Source organism: Dipodomys merriami, unplaced genomic scaffold (genome assembly GCF_024711535.1).
Source record: "Dipodomys merriami isolate MVZ:Mamm:240054 unplaced genomic scaffold, mDipMer1.0.p SCAF_42, whole genome shotgun sequence".
NCBI classification, from domain to species: Eukaryota; Metazoa; Chordata; class Mammalia; order Rodentia; family Heteromyidae; genus Dipodomys; species Dipodomys merriami.
In genome coordinates, this window is record NW_027205826.1 from 9,127,892 (window position 1) to 9,145,757 (window position 17,866).

The 17,866-nt window shown below is 47.5% G+C and overlaps 1 long non-coding RNA gene across 1 annotated transcript in view; it reads right to left on the reverse strand.

Moving 5' to 3' along the window:
• Positions 1-7,850: 7,850 nt before the first annotated feature.
• Positions 7,851-17,866, reverse strand: part of LOC138807504 (uncharacterized) — a 147,582-nt gene continuing 137,566 nt past the window's right edge. The window contains exon 3 of the long non-coding RNA XR_011366181.1: positions 7,851-9,077. This is a non-coding gene — a long non-coding RNA (uncharacterized lncRNA). The remainder of the gene's footprint in view (positions 9,078-17,866) is intronic.

Below are 17,866 nucleotides of genomic sequence, written 5' to 3' on the forward strand. Positions count from 1 at the left end.
TTTCTTCTGCCTTTCCTCCTTGGTTCTCACTTAACCAGTGCTATGAGGTCTCCCAGAGAGGCACAACTTCCAGCCAGCACCAAAGGTCCACCATGTGGGCCCAACTAAGTACAAATAAGGGGGTTGGGATGGTGGGGAAAAGAGAGAAGATGTAGGGAAGGGAGGCGACAGTTGCTTTCTAGATGCCCATAGGAAACCTATTTTCTTTATAATTAGGTGGGTGACACTCAAAAGAGAGAGGAATGATCAAAATCAAAATAAATAGCCAACGGAAGCAGGCCCCTCCCTGGGAATGGTAACTGCTCAGGATGAAAGTTTATCCAAACATAGAAAAATGGAGGACAAGGAAGGGAACACTCCTTTACTGGAAAGGAAATTTGTTTGTGACAGTTTATTTGCTGCTTATTTTTTAATGCTCTTCTGGCCCTGTATCCTGTAAACAGACCAGCTTTTCCATTCGCTCCTGGTGCCAGGAGCGCCAAAGACAGAGCAGGCTGAGGCTGGTTCCAGAAACCAGGGCCACTGAGGTCTCAAAGTTCTGAGAGCCCACGCCCAGGCCTAGAGGTCTACGATGGGGAATTGGTGTTTAGTATGTGGAGAAGAAGGGGAGTTGAAATGGGCATAAAAAATAGAGAGAAAGATATCTGGCTGGTGTACAACCCAGAAGTCTTGGCCCCAAGAGGGGTAGAGACAATAAAGACTTCAGGTAGTGTGTGTGTGTGTGTGTGTGTGGGGTGTGTGTGTGTGTGTGTGTGTGTGTGTGTGTGTGTGTGTGTGTGTATGTGTGTGTGTGTGTGTGTGTGTGTGTGTGTGTGTGTGTGTCTGAGATTTTACTGCATAAGGCCTCCCAAGCTGACCAGGCATAGAACATGGCTTTTGGGAGAAGTAACTTGATGATATTATAGTGAAGTAAGGAGGTCAGGTCTGGCCAGCGCCATATTGGCCATATGGTGGATTACAGATCTGGCATCTTGTCTTCATGTCTTCATGCTGGGGGAAGAAACCCCCTCACCCACCTCCCAGGTAATGGGCATGCCCAGATGCCTGGAGGCAGGGACGGGCACTTGGCTGATAGGTTACTGAATCTGTCAGCCCAGTGCCTGGGACTGAGAATTTCCTGAGGATCTGCCCCCGTGCCAACCTATTTAGGCCCAGATCGGCCTAGCTGTGTGTGTATCTCTGTGATCGTGTCCTGCGTCCTGTCTCCTGGCTTATCTCCAGTCATCAAGGCATCCCAATTCAGCTCTCCATTGGAGCTGAATTGGCTTGTTGGTATTATTTTTGTTCTTTCCTCTTTAGCATGTTTCCTAGCTGTGTTATGTGTATTTGCGTGCTGCAGGCCTTTGTAACAACTGGTGGCCTGTTAACTGTATAATAAAGACTCCAATATTCTATATTATAAAATGTGGCTTCTGGGATGATTTACCTTATAACAAGAGCTTGTTGGAAGTAAAGTGTGTCTGAGAATATCCAGGTGGGAGAGTACCTATGCAAAGGCCAGGGTCCACATCCCTCCTATCATTGATACTGGACAAGACTACCATGGCCAGAGAGAACCCAGGACAGCCCTGTACCTGGCCACTACTCAGAGGTTAGCATGTCCATTTCCCGCTTCCCATCCATCCAGGCACAGAGCTCATGAGAGCAAAAGGGATAGTCGATAACCCAGGGGGCTGTGAGCTCAGAGTGCACAGTACACATTTCTCATGAGGAAAATCTGAAATCCAAAATGCTCCAAAATCCAACATCTTGTGACCAGTGCTGTGACACCACAATTGGAAAGTTCCATTCTCATCTCATGTCAAAACCAAATGTCCTGAAAAATATTGCATGAATTGCTGCCAGCTAGGTGTACAAGATTTATGTGAGGGGGGAGGGGAAGCAGGAGAAAATGAGGGAGGTGGTAATACTACTTGACAAGAATTGTACTCATTTCCTTACTTAGGTAACTGTAACCCCTCTGTATATCACCTTTACAATAAAAAGTAAGAGATTTATGTGAAACCTAAATGAATTTGGGGGTTTAGTCTTGGGCCCCATCCTCAATTTATCTCCTAAATTAGATGTGAAGAGTCCAAAGTCAGAGAGATCCCCAAACCCAAAATACTTCCTATATTCATCGGACAACACTTTTTATATTAATGTGACAAGTACCTGAGGAAACCAGCCTAACGGGAGGAAAGGTTCATGTTGGGTCAGAGGATTGAGTTTACGATCACATGCCCCATGAGTTTGGGCCAGACCTCATGGCTTCTGGAAGAGGACCTTCTCTGTGGCAGATGGGAAGTAGAGAAAAGGGTCAACAGGAAGGAATCAGGACAAGATGTAGTCCCTGTGGAATTGCTACCAGTGGACTACTTCCTCCACCACCTACCTTTCCCTGCCTTCCAATAATACCATCAGAGTATAACTCCTTCAAGGGATTAGCCCTAACAATCCAATTGTCCCTAGAAATACCATCACTAACACACCCAGAGGTGCTTTGCTAATTCCCTAGGCATCTCTCAGTCCAGCTAAGTGGACAATTAACCACCACACTTCTATTCCCAGGCAGCACTCTGGATAAGAGATACTCATCTAGATTAATAACACTTACGATGTCACTCTGATTGAGTGTTTCTGTCACCATTCTAAGTGCCCTGCCTGCGGTATCTCAGTCAAACCTTGTGATGACCCTAAGGAGCAGGTTAAAGGAAAGGAAACTAGACACCTAGAGGGTAAGCTACTCTGCTGAGGTCCCTGCTAGAGGACATTGCAATGGACCAGGCCCAGGGAAGTCTGGTGTTGGAGTTCTGCTTTGCCCAACTTCTACCCTGCTTCCCTTTAAGAGTCATCAAGCCTGCACAAGAGCCCTACAGTCTCTGACACAGTAGGAAAGCTCCAAGCCTGCACATTCAGCCCTGTTTTAAAGGACATCCAGGAGGCTAGAACTCATGGGTCTCAAGGGCCGGTATGAGGATGGCCAGTCAGTAAGGGCTCTTGCAGCGGGAGTTTGGCTTGTAGGGCAGAAACTACTGGTGTTTAGCAAAATTAGAGTCTCCTCCCCACCCCATTTCTGCCAGAGTTGGACATTTCCTGGTCCTTCTTCAATCAGATGGAGCCTCATGACCAATTCCTGCCAACAAAATGTGAGCAGAAGTGAAAGGGAGTCCTTCCAGACCAGAACAGTTAGTTAACACACATTTTTGTCACTGCTCCTACCCACCAACTCACACTCAAGTGAAGTGTAAATGAGACTTTGGGGGTGTTTTGTTAAAGCAGCCTACTGTGGCTAATGCAGTGGTGGCCACAAGTTGTGCTTAGGGACAGAGGCCTTATGGTTTCTGCTCTGTGACAAGTCATATGAAATCTCTCTTAGCCATCATTTGCTCATCTGTAAGAATGAACTCTCACAAAGTCATCAAGAAACTCAAGCAAGAAGAGTTTTAAAGATGTAAACCACCCTTCAAAACCACTAGGCTTATTTCCTATTCTGCCTGATTTTTCTTGGCCCCATGCCTTACCATTTCTTTCTTCTCTGAAACCATTCCTAGTGACCAAGAGCCACAGATGCCCTCTTTGTCCAAACTCTTGCTGCATGTGTGTGTGCGCATGTGTATGTACACGTATGTGTGTGTTTGTGCACACACATGAGAGATCAATAGGCAGGGGTGAATTTGAGTGATTCTCTTCTCCCAAATAAGGTGAGTTGCTGTGTTTCTGGCTCCTCTCTGGAGAACCCCTTTAAGGGAGGAACCCATTAATGAGTGGCCTAGACTTCTCCCTGAGCCTGCTTGCTCTTGCGTGGCGCCCCTTCCACCCCAGACTTTGGCCCCAGGTGGTATGCCCTTGAACTTGGGTGGCAATGATCTGTCCACTAATATCTCAATTTTCTGCCTGTGACTAGTTGGGAATATTCCTATTGGGTCAAAGTGCAGGTAGCATGATCTGGCCAATCTAAGTAGAAGGAGAAAGAATCTTGGGTTCAGCTTTCCTGGATGTAGGACAGAAAAGGAAGATTGTCAAGGATCACATTATGGGCGCTCTGTGGAGCCAGTGCATCACATGCATCACATGCAGCACACAGAGCACACGCAGCACACACAGCACACGCAGCACACGCAGCACATACACCTACAACTCCAGCCCAGCCCCAGCCCTGAGCACAGACAGTTTTAGGAGATGTCCAACATGTCTTCTACCCCCTCCAAAATCCAGGCCTAGGGTTCCAGGAAAGGTGGGTGGTTGGGGGATGGCAGGGGCTGGTGACGGAGGAAGAAAAGGAGAAGGAAAGCAAGGGGAAAAAAAAGAAAATCCACAGAACTTGATAACCCCAAGTACCTGGTGATTGGCGCCCGACAGCATACAAAAGCCAAAGGGCAGGTCCCAGGATGGGTCAACTTAAGACTTAATATTTGCCTTTCACTAAGCAAACTAATAAATCCCCCACGGTTTTAGCCACGCAGAACTCCCAGTTTTTATTTATTGGTCCCAACAGCAGTCGGAGGGTTTTTCTCTTCATTGCCTCCCAGGCATGGTGTGGGGAGAGGAGGGGCAAATAGCCCCCCTGCCACCCCTCCGGTCACCGGCTGTGTGTCTATTTGAGCTCTCGTTCAACAAACTGGAGTTCAGTACAACTGACAGCCCATGCAAACGTCTTTGAAGTATTCTTCAGTAATGGACTACCCGAGACAGCCCCAACTTTGACTTGTGCAGTGGCAGGCAAAGGGGCAGCCAGCAAGGAATGGACACCCAAGCCAGGAGACAAGGAGAGAGCTCAGGGGATCATCAAAAACAACCTCTTCCCTTCCCTTTTGCTGTCCCCATTTCAGCAATGAGAAAACTGAGACACAGAGAAAAGATGTGAATGAATTAAACATGATCTTGGAGCAAAGGCAGGTCTATTTCAGTATCCAGGTCAAAGGATGGCATTCCCTGGTCCCCAAGTTCAAGACTCTTCAGAAGTCAGACACCAGTGGCACATGCCTATAATACTAGCTACTCCAGAGGCTGAAATCTGAGGATGAAGATGTAAAAAAGCCCAGGCAGGAAAGTTACTGAGACTCTTACCTTCAATTAACCACCAAAAAGTTGCAAGTAGAGGTGTGGCTCAAGTGATAGAGCATTAGCCTTGAACAAAAAAGCTAAGAGACAGTACTCAGGTTCTGAATTCAAGTTCCAGTAGAGGCACGCATGTGTGTGCACACGTGCACGCACACACACACACACACACACACACACAGACTCTCTTCAGTCATTCTGTCTGCTGTTCACAAGCCTGGAATATAAGGGTACTATCCAAGATCGGTGGCCATTTCAAGGTCACTCACTATCTTTTAAATTGCTGCCTCCTGGAGGGACACTTGTTTTACACCAAGAGCTTCCCATCTGACAACATGACTCTCCAACTTCCAGGACACTGGGGGTTAAACCACCAAATATGGTGGCACAGTAGATGCCAGAGCTAGAGGAGGGTCCTGGAAACCTGGGTCAAACTCCTTTGTTTTCCATGGAAGAATCTAAAATAAGTCCTCCCTTTTCTCTCTGCCCTGTGCTGCTTTTTTTAAGTCAGCATGAAGCATACAATTTAGATCCAGAAATCTGCTACTTGGATCCCCATTGAGAGTTGTGGGGGAGAAAGCAAAGATACATTTAGCATAAAATCTCTTTAGGAAATGGATGTTTGTGACCTCTTGGCAGGTCATGAATCACTCTCTCAAACGTTCTTCTTCCCCATTAGGTTGAATATCATTCACATAACCCACCCTGCCAAAGGGTAGCCTCCCCCAGCGCTGGAGGAGTCCTCCCCAGATGTTTGAACATGGTTTCCTGCATTTGTTAGAGATGTATTTAGAGAAGAGAGATACTTTAGATCACTTCAGCCTCTCAGATTCTGGGATTCCATATGGATCAGAAGAAAAGAGAAGATGGAGGTTGTTGCCTTTGGCCCAACAGTACAACTTCTCCAAGAATCAAGATAATAATCTATGTTAGAGAGATAGCTAAAATACACTCATCTTCCAGGTGTATGTATATGTGTGTGCACACACACGCACTAGGACTTGAACTTGGGACCCTTAGCTTTTGCACTCAAGGTCGGCACTCTACTACTTGAACCATGGCTCCATTTCTAGCTTTTTTGCTGGTTAATTGGAGATACCAGTCTTGCAAACTTTCTTGCCCAGGCTAGCTTCAAATCATGCTCCTCAGATCTCAGCTTCTTGAGAAGCTAGGGTGACAGGTATGAGCCAAAAGCAACCAACTGCATTCATCTTTTAAGAAGGGGGGAAAATGGCACCCAAAGAGCTAAGCTCACATTCCTCTAATGCATGGGGAGGAATCTGGTGAGTAAGAAGAAAGTCTCTGGCTGATGGCTGCCCCTCTCTACCCTAGCATGTAATTACCTCCTTGTGGCCACGCCATGCAAGATGAGCAGGATAATCAGAGCAGCAACACAGATGCTCAGGCCTGTCTTTCAGCAGAAAGATGGAGGCCCAATCCCCTGACAAGCAGCAACAACTTCAGCATGCCGATGTGGTCCTGGAAAACCTGGGTTTTCTAACATGCAAAAGAACCTGTAATTTGCCTTTCAATTGTTCTTACTTGTCATGAACACCAGCACTGGGGCTGGCACAACTCTGCCCTCCTCCATTTAGCCACCTCCCAAGCTCTGCTGCCTTATCCCAGATAAAGTCAGTGTCTGCGAAAAGGAGAGGGACCTGGGAGGTCCCACTCAACGTTATCTGAGTTCCACTCAAAGGCTATCTAGAAGACTTTGGAAGAAAAGTACACACTGAGCCCCAATTTACATGCCCTTGTTATTTTAAATAAATTCTAGAGTTCAAAGGAATTTCAGGAAGTCCTCTAGCCAACTCCTTGACTTTCCAGACAACACTATTCCTATCCCAAAGAAGTCAGTTTTATCTCTGTCTAGCAAAGAGTCAGGCTTTTGCTCTCAGTTCATTCTATATTGTTTGTGCTTGTGTGTCTATGTGTATGCATTTACAAACATACATGTATGAATACATACACACAACACAGTCCTTCTTCCACCACCTGCAATGGCCCTGTGTCTGCTGCAGAATGGACTGTTTTGTTTTTAGTGGGAAACTGTGTAGGTACAACTATATTTGATGAGCCTCTGGTACCTTGAATTCCTGCCATATGCAAGAGCTACACAACACTCTTCTGTAGGACTGGTCTCACCCAGCTCATAAACAGGCTGTTGTTCAATATCATGCAACCCAACCAGCCTATAATCAGCAGATTTAGCCAGGATTGGTACCTGGTCCCAAAGTATACATCTATTGGCTGCCAGTGGCCAGTGAAGTGATCAGACACAGAGCTCTGAATGCCTGACTTCTGACCAAAGCATCCAATACCTCCCCCATCAGTCACAGCTGGTAAAAGCCCAGCAGAAAAAGGCTCTAGAGTCACTCAGTAGGGTGACTATCCCAGGTTCAGCCCTGGAAACCCCTCTTCCCTGTGAGTGTTGGTCCTCTCAGCTCCTCATCCAACAGCTGAGTCACAGTCAGAAGCAGGCACTGGGGCTCTCGCTGCCCTGGGAAACCAGTGAGCATGTTAAGCCATGTTGGGCTTTCTCACTAGGCCTACCTGGGCAGCTGCTGGAGCTGGTTCCATCACCTTACTTCTTCTGAGACTTTGGAGTAGACCACACTCAATGGAAGTGGTATACATGGCTTTCCATCTCCAAAACCCGAAGGAATCCAAGCAATCCAATGGCTGCCACCTGTACTAAAGAAGGAAGGGGAAGGCCCATGAACCATCTTTTGATTTCAATAGCTTCAGACACCATGGGGGAGGCTGCTGCCCTCGGTCTCTGCGGTGAATCTCAGATGTCAAGAAGAGCCTCACTGTACAACGTACAACTCATGAAATGCCCACACAAACACATCATCTGCCAGAGGCAAGGTTTAATCCATTTCTTTTCTTTTCTTTTTTTTTTTTTTTACAAAAATAAGTCATTGATTCTCCACCAAGGGGGAGGGGGGAAGAAAGGACAAACATCTCTAACTGCATATTGCACAAGTAGAATAATGACAGATACTTAGGGGTGTTTTCAACCTGGTGCAGATGCATGGTGGCTACAGAAAGAAAGGGACAGTGATGACTCCACTGACAGGTGTGTTGTGTGTGTGTGTGTGTGTGTGTGTGTGTGTGCATGCGTGTGTGTGCGTGTGCATGCGCACGCGTGTGTGTCCATAAACACCACGATCTCCAGTGGGTCTCTAGTCTCCCCAGAGGCACCTGACAGAGGAGAGTCTGCACAGAAGACAGCTGGATGAAGGAAAAGGGCTCATGTTCGCTCTTCTGGATGCATGCCTCTGTGTGGGACCCAAACAAAGAAAGTTGAACAAAGATAGCTCCCTTTTCCCAAGACTTTTGAGAGAGTTGATAGCCTGTGACACTTTCACACTGACTCCTGGGGAGCTCTGGTACCTGGGAGACCAAAACAATAAATAGAAATCCAAGTATCACTTCTAGTCTGTTTGCTGCACAAGCTGGCCTCTTTCAGAGGGAGCGGGAACAAAAATGACAATTCCCTGTGAGGCATGTGTAGTCAACGATTTGTACCCACATAGTAAGTATCTGACTGAAAGATAACAGATCATATGAGAAGAAACTCCCAGTCCCTGGGCATAGCAGGTGTGGGAGGTGAAAGGGAAGGAGATGGGAAGTGTGGAGGGGTCGGGGCCAGGTGCTGGAGATGGGGTGAAAGACTGTCATAAGCAGGCAGGAGAGGAGAAAATATCTTCCACAAGACAGAAGGCCACAGGTAGAGGTGATGGGTCTTCACCAACTGTAGGCTGTGCCCCACGTGGATGTGTCCCCCAGCTCATTCAGGCTCACACAGAGACTGCTCCTTAGGGTGGTGAGGGGTTGCGTTTCTATCTGCAGTTCATTAGTGTCTTTATTCTCCAAAGTAAGAATTCTTGATCAGAGGGTTCTTGCCTCTTTCGAGGGGATACAGCTTCAGACAAGTTCCTTCAAGAAACACAGACTGGTTTCACAAAGCTTACTGGTGGGTCTCCACATGAAGAACAACCATCCTTGATCAGCCTCCTTCCAGGCCAGGCCTGTGGACCAAAAGACAGCAAGAGAGTTAGACACACACTAGCCTCTACTCTTCCTGCAGGTGCCCACTGATGTATGTGCATTGTATTTCCCACTTTGGTCCACAGTGTTCTAATTCATCTCATGATGGAACAGAATATTCAAAACACAAAACCTCTGAATCTTACATTCACTGTCAACTCATAATAAATAATAAAGATCTGAGTATAGATGCTATATCCATAGCATTGAAACCTGTAAAGGCTTCGATAATGTAGATATAAAAATGAGCTTGACAGGCAAACCTCACCCCCCTCCCAAGGCTCTAGTGGGTGGGGGTGAGGGGGGACTGGGACTTCCTGAAGCCAGAAGGAGGCCAAGACAGCAAGAACCAGAGGGAAATGTCCTGCAGATTCTGGAAGGGTCTGAAAACCCACAGGCTGGTGAATGTCTGGGCTCTTTGTTTGGGGCAAAGGCTCTCCTTCTGGCAATGCTGGTAGAAACCCCTGGCAAAGAGGGAGCAAGCTGCCCCCAAGCCCACCGTGAAGGGTGCTAATTACAAGTGAGCTGAGATTTCAAGTGAGCTGAGATTTCAAGGCTCCAAGCAAGGAAGAGATGTTTTAAAGACATTTCTCAGCAGGAGAACTGGGAAAGGAGACACACACACCTATAAATAAAAAAGAAAAAGAAAAAGAAAAAAACAGGCAGCCAATGTGCAGACACAGAGGCGCTCCGTGGCTCTCTGATTGGTGGCCAAGAAGGAAACTGTGAGTCTATGCCCCAGGTGCTACCCAAGAGGGGTCCCCCCCTCTATCCCAGACATTCCCTTTCATTTGGACCTAAAGAAACGCCCCAAACAACCCCAAAGTTCTGTAACCTTCCTCTGGTTTCCTTTTGCCTCCTGGGCTGCAGCCCTCTGAGCTGTCTCAGAGCCTGGAGAAACCTTTTCCCCTGGGAGACTTAGCCCACAGCTAGCAAATTAATTGGCAGCAGCCGGGACTTCCTTCTTGTTGCCTAGCAACCACATGCACTTGGCAATGGGACCTCAAACAGAGAGAGAGAGAGAGAAGGTTGTAAGAAAGCATTTGCAAAATAAAATAAGAAGCAAAATATACAACACCCCAAACCGTGTGTGTGTGTGTGTGTGTGTGTGTGTGTGTGTGTGTGTGTGTGTGTGTGTGTGTGTGTGTGTGTGTGTGTGTGTGTGTGTGTGTGTGTGTGTGTGTGTGTGTGTGCGTGTGATCAATAAGATAAGGGAGTAAGGTTAGGCCATGAGCATGTCCTAGCCCACTCCTTCAAACTCTTATAGGTATAAAATTTCTATTTGCCTAAGGATATCCTTCTGTTCACCTGGGAACAGGCGATGGGCAGCCCAGGGATTAGAAGACACCTACAGAGCTGAAAGATGACCTGGAATCACAGCAAAGATTTACAAAGCTTGCTAAAAGACTGTAGTATCTGCTGTTCCTGCTTCTCCATCCTACACTGTTCCATGAGTTGAAGCCACTCTGGCTGAGATGACACAGCCACCTGAGGGCACAATCCTCCCCCTCCCCATTCCCAGAAGGCCAAATCCCTTTGTACTTGACCTTTTCGAAGCCCATGGCTATGGTCACTGGGAGATGTGGATATGATCTCTGGCCTCTTTTCAAACTCCTGGTCAGATTTAGAATAGTATAGTCTATGGGGCAGCCCATGGAAGAAAAATGGGGGCATAGTAAAGAAGAGGATTCTGATTATCAGCTGAACAGGAAGCAAACACCTTCATTCTGGTCCCTGTGACCACTCCAGCAAAATATAATGACACAGGCATGACTGAATGAAGGAAGCTACTTGAGAGCATCCAGGATGCCTAGTGGGTAATTCAAGCGCACTTGCAGGAGAGAGGCTGGGCGAGACTTGACGCCCAGAAGCAGTAGGGGCTGTGGCAATCAAGGAAAATCCTGGGTCCAAGAAATGAGGCCATGAGGTCAGGAAGGTATGGTACCCTCCAGTACCTAGAAAGTCAAGGTGATTCAGCCTTCCTTAGAGCTTCTGGAAGGAATTGGCCTTGTAGAGATTCAACTTTAGCCTACTAACACTAGTCTTTAAGGGAACAAGGTATACTTCCCCTCTCTTTTTTTGGCAGTGCTAGGGATGGAATCTCATGCATACCAGTAAATACCCTATCACTGAGCTACCATACCAGCGCCATGCCCTACATATTTTTGAGGCTGTCACAGTGACAACACAGTTGATTAGGACAATGGAATGGGGGTGAACAGAGAGACTGGGGCCCATGGTTTGGCTGAGGAAGATGCAAGCTCAGTAGGAAAAAGGTGGGTCTTCTAGAGCAACTGAGGCATGATAGTAGCCCAACCTGTGAAGTGGGCTGTTCAGTTACAACATTTACTGAGTGTATCTTGGGGGCAGGTGGCATAATCTTTGAAAGCCTTAGTTTCGTCACTGCAGGAAAAAAAATAAGAGATAATATTATTGCCTACCTTGCAAAGCTCTCAGGATTAAATGAGATAATACATAAAAAGCACCTGGCGCAAGGCAAATGCCAAATAAGTGATAATACTTAGCAAAGATTAGAGATGTAGATATAAGCAGAAGTTATTCGTCTCTAGTCTGTGTTTTCCACGTGGTAATATGACTCCCAATTTTTGACTGACACTGTGTAGCTCAGGGTAAAAATGTTACATTTTCCAGCCTCCTGGGCAGCTAGATCTAGCCAAGCAACTAAAATCTGGTCAATGGGATGTAACCACAATACTGAGTTAACCCAGAGGAGGCCTCTCTAAAGCTGGAGGAAGCCCAGATTTTACCTTTCTGCCTTTAAGATTTTCTATTTCAATAAGGATGTGACGGGGTGGGGTGTCAGTAGCCATCTTCCTACTGAAATGAAGAGTCATTCTTGAAAATGGTCAAAATGAGATGGAAATCAGGATGCCTGGTTACTCCAGGGTCACCACACTAAGCCAGGGCTGGTGTTCCCCTGCATTTCCTGTGGTCTTATTGACGAGAAAGGCCCTTCTTAGTTCAAGTCCTGGTAGTTGAGAGTTTCCTTGCTATCCTAGGGCTCCAATGCATTAAGGCAGGAAGGTGTCAATCACACTAGATCAATAGTACTCAGAATATTGCTCTAGATCAACAGCTTCAGCATCACATGGAAACTGGTTTGAAAAAAAGAGGAATTTCTGGACTCCACCCTAAACTTGTGGAATCAAAACTCTTGAGAGTGGATCCCCGTGAGTTGTGTTTTAACGAGATCGCGGGGTGAGTCTGGTACACACCCAACTGTGAGCATCACTATTCCAGAGTAAGACTTCTCAATCGGTCCTACGTGGAGCCTGGTAAGTCTTGTTTGGGAATAAGGGACCAGTGTACCAGTCCTGTGTACCATATAGCATTCACCACTGTTTCCTGGCTTCTCTACCTTCTGGCACCTTCTATTCCCAACATGACCATTCAGAATGTCTCAGACCTGGCATCCCTATTGTTCCCAGTCGAGAAACTCGACCTAAAGAATCCTGGTGGTTCTTTCTTGACCTTGGCCACACATCAGAATAACTTGGGAATGGTTCAAAATTCCATTGCTGGCGCCTCACCCAGCTCAGTCCAGTCAGAATCACAGAGGGCGGGGTCCCAGGCACAGCGAAAGCTTCCAGGTGAGTGCCGTGTTCTGCTTGGGGGGTTGGGGGTTCAGAACCACCGTGGATGCCACAGGTTCAGAGCAGCAACAGGTCTGTTTGCAGGTGCACAAAGTGACTGAGTTCTGCTGGTGAGAGGGACCCAAGGTACTCCCAGGCAGAAACTAGAAGAGCGACTAGAAGAGTTACCGGGTAGACTTGGCAACTAGGATCCCAGAGGGCAGATGGGGTGGAATTCCTGATGGCTGTGTCACTTTGTTTCCCATAAGAACAGGGTGGACACCTTTCAGTTTCTCACATGAATAACCACACAAAGCCTCAGTTTCCTCCCCTAATAAATAGAGCACACAAAGATCCAGCTCCCACAAGGTGCAATAAACATGAGATCACCCAACAAAAAAGAGCTCAGACAACAAGGCAATGGGGAGGGGAATCCTAGTGAGAGGTGGACATCGCAAGCTCTCTTTAAATCTTTCAGCCCCTGAGTCCATATTACACTCTAGGGTGAATAGAGATTTGCAGGTATTTACTGCCTCCCTGAAGAAGTAGCTTGTCCCTGGGTCTATGACTGAGTTGGGAGAGAGGAGGAAGAATTGAACGAGAGACCAGAGACCAAGAGAAAGGAAGGGTTGGCGGAGCTGATGCTCTGACCCCTTACAAAGGAAGATTCAGTCCTGCATCGAGTCTTTCTCCTGCAGGCACTGTCTTTTCCATTCATTATTTCAGCTCCAGCCTGTCTGACTAAAATGCTGAGCCAAACTTTTCCTTGTTTCCCTTGGCTCAAATCATTATATCCAGGATGTCATGTGGAAGGGGATACAAAGGAAAAGGAGGAGGAGGAGGAAGCTGAAGAGAAAGAACAGGAGGGGAGGAAAAGAGACAGGATTGGGGGAAGGGGGAGACATGAGGAGTAAAAGGAGAAGGAAGGAGTAGTTAAGAGGTTTGAATGGTCTTAAGGTATATCACATTATGGTAGGGACCAAGGAAAAATGGCTTCCCCATCTCCCTTCTGTTCTAGCCACTCATGGTAGCTTAGATAGAGTGAGGAGGGACTAGGCTTGAGTCTGAAAAGGTGCACAGAAAGGACCCTGAGGGGGGCTGGGAAGGTGGCTCAGTGGTAGAGCGCTTGCCTTGCATGCCTGAGGCCCTGGGTTCAATTCCTCAGCACCACATAAGCAAAAAGAAAAAAAGCGGGAAGTGGCGCTATGGCTCAAGTGGTAGAGCGCTAGCCTTGAGCTGAAGAGCTAAGGGACAGTGCCCAGGCCTAGAGTTCAGGCCCCATGACCGGACCTCCCCCCGCCCCCCCCAAAAAAAAAAGAAAAAGAAAGGACCCAGAGGCTTTGTTCAGTACAGAGGTGTCAAATCCACCTGCTGTCCTGAATTTTCCTAGTTCTGACTTCCATTCAACCAGTCTACCCACTGCAGCTGACTGGGAAAGAGAAGCTCGGCTGCCCCCTCCTCCACTTCCTGGCAGTACCAGAAAGGCAGGGAACCACAGGCCCCAAGCCATTCTGCTGCCAGGGACTACATACACGTGACTGAGCACAACACGGGACTCCCTAAAGAGGGGAGGGTTTTACTGACAGCATCGGCCTTTCCCCAGCATTTACCTTCTTTCCCTCATCTTAACTGTTCCCCCTTTCCCGGTCAAAATCCATCTCCCACTTTACTACAATCCCTGGGTTCCCCTTGCTGTAAATCTCCTGTGCAAATGTCCTGACTCTTGCAAATGTGTTAAACAACAATCTTCCAGATGTCCTGTTGGTGTTCTGGTGTTTCTCTGTTCTAGTCTCCAGGGGCCAATGCTACCTGACCACCCAGAGGAAGTGTGAGGCAAACAAAGGGACAGCCTAGGGACAGGGGGGAGATGCCCCCTCCCCTAGGACCCCAGCCCATCCAGTCCACCCACTGACTGCTACTACTAAGGGTTCCTTTCATTCTGCCACTATCCCTCCCCGCCCTTCAACCATGACATCCCATTTCTTCTACAATAAGGAGTGAGACACACATCTTTGGAGTTCACTGTCTCTGACAAACCTTCAAAAGCCTAAAGGAGTTAAGTGTAAGAGTCTCAAGTGGTGAGCTTTTAGGTCCACTTAACTTACTTCTCCATTAGATTTCTCATGTCAATCAACTTTGGGCAAAGATGGAGAAAATAACCCAGCAGTGACTCTCATACTTAAGATGTTACCTGACCATTGGCAGAGATCATCTCAGGAGCTGAGATGAGCTAGAACAAAGGAATGGAGTTCATGGCTAGTCAAGGCCCCTCTGGGGCTGCCTCTGATCTACAGGAAAGTAATTGCCAACGGGCTGGCTTGTGCACACATAGCCACACACGCACCCTTCCCAACGCGCATACACCTGAGGGCCCAGGATTCTTTGCACAAGGTGACGCCTGCTCCCTTTGATGCTCGCCGGATATGTTCCCATTGGGCGAGGACCAGACCTCAATAAAACCCGGCATTATCAAGAGGCGGGTGGTGTGCGATTGCACAGGCCTGCTATCTCCGGCCTTGGGTGGGGCTGCTTTGTGGTTCACTACTGAAAAGCATTAACTTATAGGTAGATCAAAGACCCTTCCGACCTGCCGGTCTGGATCCTTCTTTATCCCTTGGTGGACTGTTCCTCAAGATGGACTCTAAAGATAATAGCTGCCCCAGTCCCAGGCCCCCCGTGTCCTCTTCTTATCATACACTATGTCCCCCTTGGGGCCACCCAACAGCCAACCACAAGGTCTTTGCCGACCTTTTCTTTGGATGTCCCATGGAATAACAGCACATGGAGGCTGGGCCGAGCAGGTGCTCCTGTCCCTTTGTGAATCAGGCCAAAGAGAAGGTTCTGGAGAGGAGGCAATTTAATATGCTCTTTCCAGGAGGGACAGACTGCCAGGTACTTCTTGCCTGGCTCCTGAGGGACCCTGTTAGACTCCTCTGCCTATCCAGATGTTTTGAGAGCAGCCATCAGTCACTATGAGTATGCTAGGCCTCTGCCCTGGTGTGGTTTATAGCACCAAGAGAAAGAGAAGAGAATCCAGGGAGAGAAATAGCACAGGCATCCTAAGTGTAGATCTGTCATAGGCTAGCCAGAGACTTGCATGGCTAGCCACACCTTGCTTTAAGTATCTGGAGGGTACCAGGCTTACTGTTGGCCCTGAAAAAGGCACATGGGTAGATAGATGGATGGATGAATGGATGGATGGATGGATGGATGGATGGATACAGAAAATGGATAAAAGAATTAATGAATGAGCAAGTCCCCAGCAAGAGGACCCAGTTGATACAGTGCAAGGACATTTCTACGGATATTTCCTAAGAATAGACAAACACTCCAGGAGTTACATCTTATCAAAGACACCTGAACTACTTATTTAATGACAAGCAGTCAGATCAGGTTCAAGTCCCAATCGGCCCTTGGTTAGTTATAGGATCCTGGGCAGATTATTTCAGTTCTCTTTAACTCATTCATGAATCAAGGAGAAGAGAAGTGTCTAGCAAGGACCTATGGCAGACTCTAAGTAATATTTGTACTTATTACTCTTTCCTGATGGCATTCTCTCTATTAAAAATATATACACCGTGCCAGGGAACGGTGGCTTACCCTTATAATCCTAGCTACTCAGAAGGCTGAGATCACAGTTCAAAGCCAGTCTGGGCAGGAAAGTCCATGAGACTCTTATCTCCAATTAACCAACAAGAAGTTAGAAGTAGAGCTGTGGGGCTGGGAAGGTAGCTCAGCGGTAGAGTGCATGCCTTGCAAGCATGAGGCCCTGGGTTCGATTCCTCAGCACCACATAAACAGAAAAAAAAGCCGGAAGTGGCGCTGTGGCTGCAGTGGTAGAGCGCTAGTCTTGAGCTGAAGAGCTGAGGGACAGCGCCCAGACCCAGAGTTCAGGCCCCATGACCGGCAAAAAAAAAAAAAAAAAAAAAAAAGAAGTAGAGCTGTGGCTCAAGTGGTACAGTGTCAACCCCTGAGTTAAAAAAGCTCAGAGACAATGCCCAGGCCCTGAGTTCAAGTCCCAGTACGAGTACAAATGCGCGTGTGTGTGCACGCATGTGCGCATACACACACACACACACACACACACACACACACACACACACACACACACACACACACACACACACACACACACACACACACACACACACACACACACAACATTTTTAAATAAGGGTTAGGATCCTAAGCCACTTCTACAGTTATTTTTGTGGTTTGGACCATGCATCAGAGGAGTATAAAAAAAAGTCTGGGCCATCTTCCATTTTCTCTCCCCCTCCCTGTCTTTTTTAATCTTTGTTCTTAGCATTTGGACTAGCCATTAATTCCCATGTTTTCATATTTCCGAGAGCTCGGACTCACATACAGGGAGGATGTAATACACCACCCCACCAGGAAGATACAGCTCAGCTACTGATAAAAGCTTTCTTCTCCAATAGTTAGGATGAACCTGAACTGGGAACTTGAACTTTATCATTAACATTAAAACACATAGCTCTATTTCTTCTTTGTCTTCTTTTTTAATTGTTCTTCTCTGTAGAGTTAGGGATCAAACCCAGCTCCAGGCACACTAAGCATGTACTGCACCACTGCACTACATATCCAGTCAGTTATCTAACTTGTACCTTGCATCAGACTTCTAAGATGGACCCTGTGTCTGTCTGTCTTTGCCTGACTATCTTTAGAGACACTGTGGCCTTAAGAGCCAGAATGGGTTCAACCCAACTAGAAACAGTGCCTATGGGGCTCTATCTAGTCTTCTTGGTTCCAACTCCATGTGGCCTGGCCAGCTTGTGGCATCTGTGCCAACATGAGATGGGGAACTGGACCTCATCATCTCCCACCCCTCCACACCAGGGCCAAGCTTCTACCCAAGGCTGCAGCTGGGCTCAGGGAGACACTGCGAGGTCAGGCCGCAAGTTCACAGAACAGGCCACCCACACGGCACATCAGGACTGCTGGACCGTCCCCTGAACCAAAGCAGCCCTGGCCCTTGGCCCTGATGCGGAAGACTCTACCATATGGCTTCTCTAGGGAGTAGGGAAGGAGAAGAGAGAGAGAGCCAGAGGCAAGGAAGAGCTGGGCTTCCTTTGGGTCCTCAGATCCTTCTTGGGCAGAGGGCTGGAGGTGACTAGCTTTGGGACAACAGGCCTGAGGAAAGAAGGAGGAGGGGGCCC